We start from the raw sequence: 12,015 nt of genomic DNA on the forward strand, positions 1-12,015 counted from the left end.
ATACTTTTCCCTGACCTCCACTTCTGTCATCCCAAACAGGGTGACCCTAATTCTGTGTATCCTTGCTGCCCTTGCTCTTCCCCTCTGCTGATGTCGACGTCGTATAGGCCCTGCTGGCCTATGACCAGCTGTAGCAACAACAGCCACAGGAACATGGACAACAGCGTGAGGAGCAGGGACAGCAGCAGCAGGAGCAGGGACGGCTACAGCACCATGACCAGGGACCTCAGCAGCAACTATATCCTCCACAACAGGGGCTTGTAGGGCTTCCAGCACCCCTTGTGCCCCACGATGCTGTATCTGTATGTATTGCAGATAATGCAGGGGAAACATGGTGGCTAATGAGGGTGTGCATTGCCAGGTGTTTTAAGGCTGCAGGTGAGAGGTTGTGCTGTTTGTGATTGGTTTGACACACTTGCAGGGGCAGGAATTAAGAATGCTTAGAAGAGGTTTAACTGTTTGAGATCTGCTGCTGATATGTATGTGATTGTGCATGCGTTTGTTAGGCCTTCAGGGAGTTACGTTGTTTTTTTTAGTCAGTGCAAGGGTTCCTGCGCCTGCAATTTGTGGCGAGATGAGAATGGAGTAGATTTTCTGAAATCTGCGTGCTTAAGTCCTTACGCTGTATATTGGATACCAAATTGCGCGTAGTTCTATGTTAGTGTATGGGTAACAAAATTACGGCCGAAGGGTGAAATATATGCGCGTAACTTGTATGTTACGCCGTATATGTGATACCAAACCTGCGCAAAATCTGGCGTCGCCGGCTTTTGCGGGTGACGCTGCATATCGGATGGGGCCCCTAGCTTCCCCCGGACGTCAGAAATGATGGATCGGTCATCCTCCAATCACGGCTTCTACCCCGGGGGAATCAGTGTCTGATTCAAAGCTGTGATTGGAGGAAGCCGGATTCCTCATTTTAGACCCAGGAAGAGGCTTTGCGACGGGCGGAGGAAGCTGGAGTGGCTGTCAAGATTAAAAGGTAAGTTTTTTTTTTTCACAACACGAGTGAAATGTAAATTTTGATGAATTAAAGTGCCCCTGTTTTTAATCGAATTTTTAAAAAACGGGCACTTTAGCATCAAAATTTACATTTACTTTAATGAGCTGTATAAATGTACTATCTAATGTATATTTACATATTCAAGCAGCCATTAGATACTAAATGCAATATTCAGTGAGGAATGTGCCAGTTGTGTATCATTTGTAAATAATGGGATTAGAATTAGAAGCAAATTGTTCTCCTATGGGATGTATTTTTCACATTCAAGTTCTTTGTTATTATGGGCGGTAAATAAGATAATTACTATAATTAGAGAAAGTCTTTTTTATAAATATTTTGCAGGCCTCCAAGTGGGACTGCACCTAAAAAGACACTTTTCACTTGTTTTGGCCTTTTTGTGGTGGCTGCGTATGTGGAGTGGGGGCAGTAGCCGGTGAAGCCACCTCTATGAAATAAGTTTTTGCATTTTGGGTCTGCATTGAAAACATATGTTTGTATTTTAAAGGGACACTGAACCCAATTTTTTTCCTTCGTGATTCAGATACAGCATGAAATTTTAAGCAACTTTCTAATTTATTCCTATTATCAAATTTTCTTCATTCTCTTGGTATCTTTATTTGAAATGCAAGAATGTAAGTTTAGATGCCGGCCCATTTTTAGTGAACAACCTGGGTTGTTCTTGCTGATTGGTGGATAAATTAATCCACCAATAAAAAAGTGCTGCCCACAGTCTGAACCAAAAAAAAAGCTTAGATGCATTATTTTTCAAATAAAGATAGCAAGTGAACGAAGAAAAATTGATAATAGGAGTCAATTAGAAAGTTGCTTAAAATTGCATGCTCTATCTGAATCCCGAAAGAAAAAAATTGGGTTCAGTGTCCCTTTAATGTTTTTAAAGCAGGTCATAATCCTTTCCTTGTTTTTTTCCCCTTTTTAATCTTGTCATGTTCTCATGTTTTGCTCAAATAAATACTAAAAAAAATCTTGTTGTGTGTATCTGATTGTATAAATAGCTCTATGTTTCTCTATATAACAGTCAATGTCACAACGTTACATGGATAAAATCCAACTAAAAAGAAATCACAATCAATTTATCATGACAATATTTTTCACAGGATATTTTATGGAGGGTTGTAAAATATTCAATAAAGGTTATTTTCAGTTCTCATGCAACAGCTCATTCCTAACCACTGATAGTTGTAAGAAGATGTGAAGCAATACATAAATATAAAAAAATCCAATTAGAATTGTGACTGCGGTTTGTTAAAACAAAACAAAACAGCAGTTCATCAAGTAAACAGTAGGTGGCGCCTACATCTCAGTGCAGACACAGGCAGGGTGGAGTTATGCAAATGAGGGATAGGATAGTACATTCCTTTGTAACATAGGCGAGGACTATTGACAAACTGCATTTGCACTTCCTTCAGTGGAGGTTTTGGGATATCTGCAGAACGGGACGTCTGGCTTACTGGCTCTGCAGATAAACTTTTAACGCCCTGGTAAGTTTGATAAATTGCCGTTTTGTTGTTAATTATTTTTCTCCCTTACTCCAAACGGTCTCTCGCTTTGATTGCGAAACAAGAGTGTCAGTGTTACCAGGTGAATGCACGTTTGAAGTTTCATTTTAGAATTTTATTTTCCATAATGTAACATTAGGAATTACTGTCTAATCTAAGTGTGACTATATATTTAAATAACTTTTATTTAGTCAGTGAGTGCAAGATTGAGTATATATATACTTTATATCTATAATCTGTATATATCTGTGTGTATTCTGCATCCACACTTTACAATACACAATGCCTTTTGTAACACAATGAACTACAAACAATAACTATAGGAATAGGAACCACTGGTTATAAATGTGAATGTCAAGAGAGATACAGTAACTAAATACCTGACTAGTTTTAAATGAGTTCTGTTACCATAACTTACTAAACATAATTGAAGTTTATTATTTTCTGTGGAGCAATGTTTGACATTTTTTTACCATTACATGCTGAGGGCACTGCTGAATAAGTAGTCATTTTTGTACCTGGCAAACCCAGTTGGTTAATAAGTACAAGCTGGCAAGGATTTTTAAAGGGACATAAAACACCTTGAGATTATTTTGTATAAAATGTTTGTGTAATGTTTGTGTAGCAAAACAACTTTTTAAAATGTATTCATTACTTATTTTGTAGATTTTTCCTGTACTTTAAAGGGATTCTTAAAGGGACAGTATACACTCATTTTCATATAACTGCATGTAATAGACACTACTATAAAGAATAAAATGCACAGATACTGGTATAAAACTGTTTAAAAACTTACTTAGAAGCTGTCAGTTTGGCTCTGTTGAAAAGGTAGCTGGAAAGCCCACTGCAAGTGGCAAATAAGACCCTCCCCCTTCTTTTGCATATGAAAAGACCCTTTAGACAAACAGGAGCAAGCTGGAGAAGGTAGCTGACAGTATTCACATAAAACTTTGGGGCTTGGTTAGGAGTCTGAAAATCAGAGAAATGTTATTTAAAAATAAGCAAAACTATACATTTATTTGAAAAAAAAAAACTTTATGGGCTATATAAATAGATAATCTACAAAACATTTATGCAAAGAAAAAATGAGTGTATAATGTCCCTTTAACAGTAAAAAAAAAGCTACACATAATGATGTATTCATAGTAATAGAATAACTGAGAATAATATGTAGATGTATATTGTTTTTACAATTTTTATTAGTTGTTGAAATATTGGAAATATAAGTTAAAAGGTTTAGTTTGAATAAAGTACTTTAGTTCCTATAAAGTAATGGGTGCTGCCATGTTTTGAACTAGTTTTCTATTTATCTCTGTGCTAACAAGACTGTATGGAAATCTTTTTAGATAATCCTATATCTGACACATTTCTTTTGACAGACTCATGTATTGTCTGTTTGATCTTTCGCTAACTGTCAACAACAGAAAAGATAGATATGGCAAACATGGTGCCACCCATTTCTTTATAGAGACTCAGTGGAATTGAGAAAACCAACAATTTTCATAGTTAAAGGACCAGTCAACATTGTAGCTTTGCATAATCAACAAATGCAAGATAACAATACAATGCAATAGAACTTAGTCTGAACTTCAAATTAGTAGTAGATTTTTTTTTTTCTGACCATTTTAAAAGTTATGTCTTTTTACACTCCCCCTATACCATATGACAGCCATCAGCCAATCACAAATGCATACACGTACCATGTGACAGCAATCAGCTATTCACAAATGCATACACACTTATTCTTGCACATGCTCAGTAGGAGCTGGTGACTCAAAAAGTTTAAATATAAAAAGACTGTGCACATTTTGTTAATGGAAGTAAATTAGAAAGTTGTTTAAAATTGCATGTTCTATCTGAATAATGAAATTTTAATTTTGATTGAGTGTCCCTTTAAAGGGATAGTCTATAATATAATTTTTTTGTTGTTTTAAATGATAGATAATCCCTTTATTACACATTCTCAAGTTTTGCATAACCAACACAGTTATATTAATATACTTTTTACCTCTGTGATTACCTTTTATCTATGCATCTTCTGACATCCCCCCCTGATCACATGACTGTGACTATTTTATTATCTATTGACTTTCATTTAGTATTGTGTTCTGCTATCTCTTAAATAACCCCTTGGGCGTGAACACAATGTTATCTATATTGCCCAGATGAACTAGCAATCTCCTGTTGTGAAAAGCAAATAACAAAGCATGTGATAAGAGGCTATCTGTAGTGACTTAGAAACAGGCAGGAATTTCGAGGTTTAGATGTTATAAAGTATATTAATATAACAATGTTGGTTGGGCAAAGTTAGGGAATGGATAGTAAAGGCATTATCTATCTTTTTAAACATTAACAATTTTTGTGTACTGTCCCTTTAAGTTACAGGAATTGGGGACAACATAAATAATGAATTTATATTTCAAAGCTTTTTTTAACAACATATTTAATATTCTCTTAAAAGGCCCTTATAGTGATAAAATGACATGCTAATTTGTTAGAGAGTGCCATTTTATTACTGCAAAGCTATGTATTTAACCCCTGCAAAGGGGGTCCTAAGCGTTACTTTAACTATGTGTTTAAGCCATTTGCATAGCTTTGCAGTGTTGCTAGTGATAAAATGACATGCGCTGCAAAATTACTTTAATGATTCCAACAGAGCATGCAATTTTAAATAGCTTACCAATTTTCTTCTGTTATCAAATTTGCTTCATTCTCTTGGTAACCTTAGTTGAAAAGCATACCTTGGTAGGTTCAGGGGCAGAAATACACTGCTGGGAGCTAGCTGCTGATTAGTTATTGCACATATATGCCTCTTGTCATTGGCTCACCTGATGTGTTCAGCTAGGCTCCAGTAGTGAGTGCATTGCTGCTCCTTCAAGGATACCAAGAGAATGAAGCAAATTTGATAATTGGAAAGTTGTTTAAAATTCTATGATTCTCCTGAATCATGAAAGAAAAAACGTTTTTTCATGTCCCTTCAAGTCTGAAATTTATGGGTTTCCTAATTTCTGTAAATTTTTGGTTAACACTGCAGACTTCACAGTCCTAACCTGACACATATCTGTCCTTATTTGGCACACAAAGAAATAAGGAACTGCAAAACAGTGCAAGCCTTACTAAGAAAATGACAGCAGCTAGCTGTGTCTACTTTAGTAGCAAGTCCTGATTGGCTCTTTCTAATAAGAAAAATGCTTGTTGAAGCTTGGATATTGAAGAACAATTGGATATGGCAAAACAATTGCCATCAGTTTGTTTCACACTAACTAATATGATCATTTATTGCAAGACTGCAGAAACATCTTGAAATTAAAAGCCATTGTATGTCCCTTTAAACTTTAAAGGGACTTTGTAATGCAAACATGATATGCTATTATTCTCTAATTTGTACGAGCATGTCATATTTGCATTACTGATCTTACGTTACCGTAGGCCTGAATACATCCGGTAATTTATTGGTAAAGCATGATGTGTTCCTGTTATCAATAATACATCACTTGATCTTTAACCCCTTCACGCCATTAGGACGTTCCATGCCGTCCTAACAACGCAGGGCTTTAACGCCATTAGCACGCCATGGAAAGTCCTACCCTCCTTTTTATCTGATGAAACATCGGACTCGGGGGCGTTCCTACCAGCGTAGGCAGTCCACCATGATTCGATCCCAGCCTTGAAATCATGTGATCACGTCGCCGATCGTGTGATTTCATTTTCGAGGAAGTGTTTACACCTGAAATTCATTCCGATCCGATGTAAGCACTTTCCATCTGGCATGCAGGGGTTAAGTAAACACCTTGTAATTACAACATTTTTCTTCAGTGTTCTCATAGATTAAAGGGATAGAAAGGTCAAAAAAGAATGGGTTCATTTCAATTTAATTTCATTAGCAAAAGTGCTTCTAGTAAAACTTATTACTGGTTTTCAACAGCATATGCACATATCCTGTGAGGGGCTGTGCACCAGCATTTAAACACCACACCTGCAGCGAGGGCCTGATATTCAAAAGCTTGCCGGCAATGTGAGAAATCATGCAAAATCTTTTTTTTTTTTTTAGACCTTATATTGTAATGTAGGTGTCTCTTGTTCACATAAAGAACCCTGCATAGTGAGGTAAATATCTTTTCAAATGAAAATATTTATACAGAGCATGACAAATTTGTTCAAAATCTGGATGGCATGAGCCTTCGCCCATCCTTCCGCTCAAATGTAATATGTGTGTTTATGACCTTGGGATAGGTATATTTTTTTTAGGTAATTTCCCCTTAAAAAACTTTTATTCATTTGTTATTATGCATCCTGTTTTCGCTCGTGTACATTTTTTTTAATGCTTATGGTTTTGCAAGCATATATTTTCAAATGCGTAGGTTCTTCGCACACGTACATTTTTATTTAATCGCATGTTGGCTTTTGAGCCTGCAAGCATCAGCTTGATAGCGTACATTTTGACAATTTTTTTTCTTTATATAACGCCATATTGACACACCCTTCCTCTCATAAGTACGCTATCTGTGTTCCAGGTGTCGTGTGTGTGTGTTATCACATCTCTGCTTTAAAGGGACATGAAACCCACATTTTTTCTTTCATCATTTAAAAAGAGAATGCAATTTTAAACATCTTTCTAATTTACTTCTATTATCTCATTTGTTTTATTCTCTTGATATTCTTTGCTGAAAAGCATATCTAGATATGCTCAGTAGCTGCTGCTTGATTGCTGCACATAGAAGCCTCATGTGATTGGCTCACCGATGTGCATTGCTTTTTCTTCAACTAAGGATATCTAAAAAATGAAGCAAAATAAATAATAGAAGTCAATTGTAATGTTGTTTAAATTTGTATTCTCTACCTGAATCATGAAAGAAAGATTTTGGGTTTAGTGGCCCTTTAATGATTTTTGAATTTGTAAGATTTTAAGAGTTTCTTTCAAAGGGTTTCCGTGTTTCCCTTTCTTCAAGAGTTCTTTATTGGGGATATTACCATTTAGCTATATTCTCACAAATTGTTCTCACAGGCATTGTCCAAATCACTTGTTCTATACCCCTAGGCTGCCGTTTTCATTATTCCCATGCTTCTGGGCTGGTTTTGCTACCAGCCTCCGCTCTCAAGAAGAAATAAGTCATTTCAGTGCCAACTTCTGTCCATTTTTGGTCTTATACAATAAAATAATATATTTATGTCACACACTGCTCACCTCCTTTTTTACTGACTTTACACAGCATTGCAATACAGCATCAGAGAACCAGCTCCCTAAACAGGCTGTCGCTAAGGATACGGGATAAGGACACAGCATGAGGCGTATCACTTAGCGAGCTCAGCAGTACTGAAGCTAATCACAGGCGCTGGTATTTAAAGGGATATAAAAGTCAAGAGTGAAATGTGCATTTCAGTTTTAAATAGATTATTTTTTGCCGTATACTCCCATTAGCATCAATGCTTTTAGCAAAAGTTATTAAAGGGACACTGAACCCATTTTTTTTTCTTTTGTGATTCAGATAGAGCAAGCAATTTTAAGCAACTTTCTAATTTACTCCTATTATCACATTTTCTTCATTCTCTTGGTATCTATATTTGAAAAGCAAGAATGTAAAGTTTAGATGCTGGCCCATTTTTGGTGAACAACCTGGGTTGTTCTTGCTGATTGGTGGATAAATTCACCCACCAATAAAAAAGTGCTGTCCAGTGTACTGAACCAAAAATTGGCTGGCTTCTTAGCTTAGATGCCTTCTTTTTCAAACAAAGATAGCAAGTGAACGAAGAAAAATTATTAATAGGAGTAAATTAGAAAGTTGCTTAAAATTGCATGATCTATCTGAATCATGAAAGAAAATGTGGGTTCAGTGTCCCTTTTAATGTCTCAGCTGATTCTCTGAGAAGGTGTGTTTTTTTAAATGCTGGGACACTTAAAGAATATGCGTGTTGCTGAAAAAAGTAACAACTTTTACTAGAAGCATTTTTAATAGAAGTATATTGAAAAAATGCTTCTATTTAAAATTCAAATGCACCCATGTACACTTCAATTTTGTCCTTTTTGTTCTTTTAAAGGGATGTACAGGGCTTGATAAATCCTTGGTGCCAAGTGCCAGGTTGTTAGAGACTTACTTTTGACTCCAAGTGAGTGTGAGTGGGTATTGAGTTCTCTCTTTTCAACTAAGTATACAATGAGAATGAAGCATAGCTTGGAAAGTTTTTTTAAAAATCACATGCTCTGTCTGAATCGTAAAAGAAACATTTTGGGTTTAATATCCCTTTTAACTGTGTGTTTAACTCTTTTGCGGGGGGTTAAACGCACAGCTTTGCTTCGTCACTAGTGATAAAACACATTTCATTTTATCACTAGAAATACAGTAGACTTGCATAGTCAACACATTTATAATAAAAAGACAATGCAATAGCACTTAGTCTGAATTTGAAATGTATTAGTATTTTTTTCTGACAAATTTCAAAGCTAGTTAGATTTTCCTTCCCCTTTCATCATGTGACAGCCATCAGACAATCACAAAATGCATGTAATAATAATTAATAATTGGATACTTGTATAGCGCACAACCTCGCGACACTGATAACGGGTATTATTATATATATATATATATATATATATATATATATATATATATATATAATGTGAATTCTTGCACATGCTCAGTGGGAGCTCATGCTAAAATGTTTACAATTGTTTGCTCTCTTTAAATTATGAAAGTTTAATTTTGACTTGTGTGTTTTAAACCACTTTTTTTCATTTAAAGTGAAGGTAAACTTTGATGAATGAAAGTCCGTTTTTTAAAAATACTATTAAAAACAGGGGCACTTTCATTCATCAAAGTTTACAAAGCAGCCGTTTTGATTAAAAACTTACCTTTTTTTCTTTTCACAGCCAGAGCAGCTTCCCCCTCCTGGAAATCCTCTCTTCACACGTCAGCAATGACTAATCCGGCTTCCTCCAATCACAGCATGGCCTCAGGCAATGACTACCCTGGGGGGAAAGCCGTGATTGGAGGAAGCCGGATTAGTCATTGCTGACGTGTGAAGAGAGGATTTCCAGGAGGGGGAAGCTGCTCTGGCTGTGAAAAGAAAAAAAGGTAAGTTTTTAATCAAAACGGCTGCTTTGTAAACTTTGATGAATGAAAGTGCCCCCTGTTTTTAATAGTATTTTTAAAAAACTGGCTTTCATTCACCAAAGTTTACCTTCACTTTAAAGATAGCCGTAAATGACTCTGCAGGAAGATATGACACATCTAGACAGCAGACGTGTTTCCTGGTTTTTATGACAGCTTTCATATTGTAAACAAGGATTACACCATGAAATATTCCTTAGTGCTACATGGCAAAGCATTACTTTAGGCATTTCAGACTATTATTTAGTTATAAATATATTTTCGGAAATATATAACTTTTATCTTCTAGATTCTGAGCTCAAAATAGAAAGTGTTCTTCAGAACATAACACAGCTCTATGGCATTTTAGCTAAAGGCTTAAATGGGACAAATAATTAAAGAAAGTGATGATTCATTTATCTATAACTATCAAAGGCATTTTTGTTAATAGGAATTTTACAGTTTTAGTGATTATTATTTTTTTTTTTTTAAAGGGATAGGAAAGTCAAAATTTGAACTTGCATGATTCCGATGGAGCATATCATTTTAAGAGACTTTTAAATTCACTTCTATTTGCAAATGTGCTTTGTTCTCTTGGTACCCCTTGTTGAAAAAGAATATGCACATATCCTACACTAGTGGGAGCTAGCTGCTGAATGGTGCCTGCACACATTTGTCTCTTGTGATTGGTCAATTAGATGTGTTCAGCCAGCAGTGCTATGATGTTTCTTCAGCAAAGGATAACAAGATAATTAAACAAATTTGATAATAGAAATAAATTGGAAATGTGTTTAAAACTGTATGTTCTATCTAAATCAGGAAAGAAAATTTTGGGGTTTTCTGTTAATGCTGGGGCTTGCTTTTACAGTTTAAAGGTGCAATAATACCTAAAAGGGAATGAAAGTCAAAATGTTATAATAACTGCTATATCAAATAACTCTTGTTATCCTTTTGTTGAAAAACATACCTACGTAGGCTTGTAAAACATAGTACCTTTTCCCCCTTATAGTGCTTTAGAGAGTTATATTGAAATCTAAATTCTACCACTAATAATATGTAAGTGGAAATGGTCTCATATCTTAGAAAACAATTTGAGTAGAAAAAGGTATAAGAAAAAAAATATATATATATGCAGTATAATGTTACAAAAAATAAAAATGTATTTTTGCTAAATAAATGCAATAAAAATGTTAAAATATTAATTTAATTAGCATAACTACAAGAATGAAGTGCTTGCTTATAAAACAAATATTATATTATCAATTTTTCTTCGTTCTCTTGCTATCTTTATTTGAAAAAGGTGTCACAAATACCTCAGGATTTAGCTGAGAAGGGGTTAATTCTGTTCAGTTTGTGAGCTAAAACCAGTTATCTGCTTTTCAAGAAGAATTGTGTCCTGGGTTTGTGTTTCTTTGAAGTGCCAGGAGCATCATAAATGCTTGGCAGTGTAAACAGGATAGAGTTTTATAGCTAAGACCAGTGATTTTTAACCTTTTTTTGCCGTGGCACACTTTTTTACATTAAAATATCCTGTGGCACACCACCATCCCAAAATTTAAAAAAATCACACATTGTAGCCTAATACAGCATATATATATACACATACACACATACACACACATACTGTATGTATTGTGCTTTTATGCCATGCCTCCTACAAACTACCCCTGCACTGGGAGTAAAAAACAAGCAAAGTTTACAAAATATGTCACACTGTTGTCAGTCTGCCGTGGCACACCTGAGGATCTCTCACGGCACACTTGTGTGCCACGGCACTCTGGTTGAAAAACACTGGCTTAGACTGTCAGTAGAATACATGATAGAAAACAGGGCCTCAGTCACATATCCTGAGGAGGTCAATAAAGGGACATGGGTATATTGTAGTTAGTTTAGTGTGGGTGGCATTAAAGGGGAGTTTTGGGGCATTTCTTTTACGTCTAGTATAGACTGGAGAGTGTTGTTAACCCTTGCACCCAGTGAACTAAATCACAAGCTGGTCTGGTGTGGCTAGATTGTGACATATTAGTGAGAGTAGAAGGGGTCTGATAACCCTTTCTATGCCAAATAAGTGACTGGCGCAGGGTTGGATAACCTTGGTTCGTCACAGAAGGCATCGTTGCTGAGGAGCCAGACAATTTGTGGTTCCCACCCTGGACAGCACTTGTTTATTGGTGGGTGAATTTATCCACCAATCAGCAAGAACAACCCATGTTGTTCATAAAAAAATGGGCCAGCATCTAAACTTACATTCTTGCTTTTCAAATAAAGATACCAAGTGAATATAGAAGAATTGAAAATAGGAGTAAATTAGAAAGTTGCTTAAAATTGCATGCTCTATCTGAAACACGAAATAAAAAAATTGAGTTCAGTGTCCCTTGTCGAACATGTCGGGTTAGGGTGTAGCTAGGGT

At 35.7% G+C, this 12,015-nt stretch overlaps 1 protein-coding gene across 2 annotated transcripts in view; it reads left to right on the forward strand.

Annotated features, from left to right (window-relative positions):
• Positions 1–2,395: 2,395 nt before the first annotated feature.
• Positions 2,396–12,015, forward strand: part of SH2D4A (SH2 domain containing 4A) — a 352,968-nt gene continuing 343,348 nt past the window's right edge. For both annotated transcript variants that reach the window (XM_053703206.1, XM_053703207.1), the window contains exon 1: positions 2,396–2,502. The gene's annotated coding sequence lies outside the window, so the exon portion shown is untranslated. The remainder of the gene's footprint in view (positions 2,503–12,015) is intronic.

This window comes from Bombina bombina, chromosome 2, assembly GCF_027579735.1.
Source record: "Bombina bombina isolate aBomBom1 chromosome 2, aBomBom1.pri, whole genome shotgun sequence".
Classification (NCBI taxonomy): domain Eukaryota; kingdom Metazoa; phylum Chordata; class Amphibia; order Anura; family Bombinatoridae; genus Bombina; species Bombina bombina.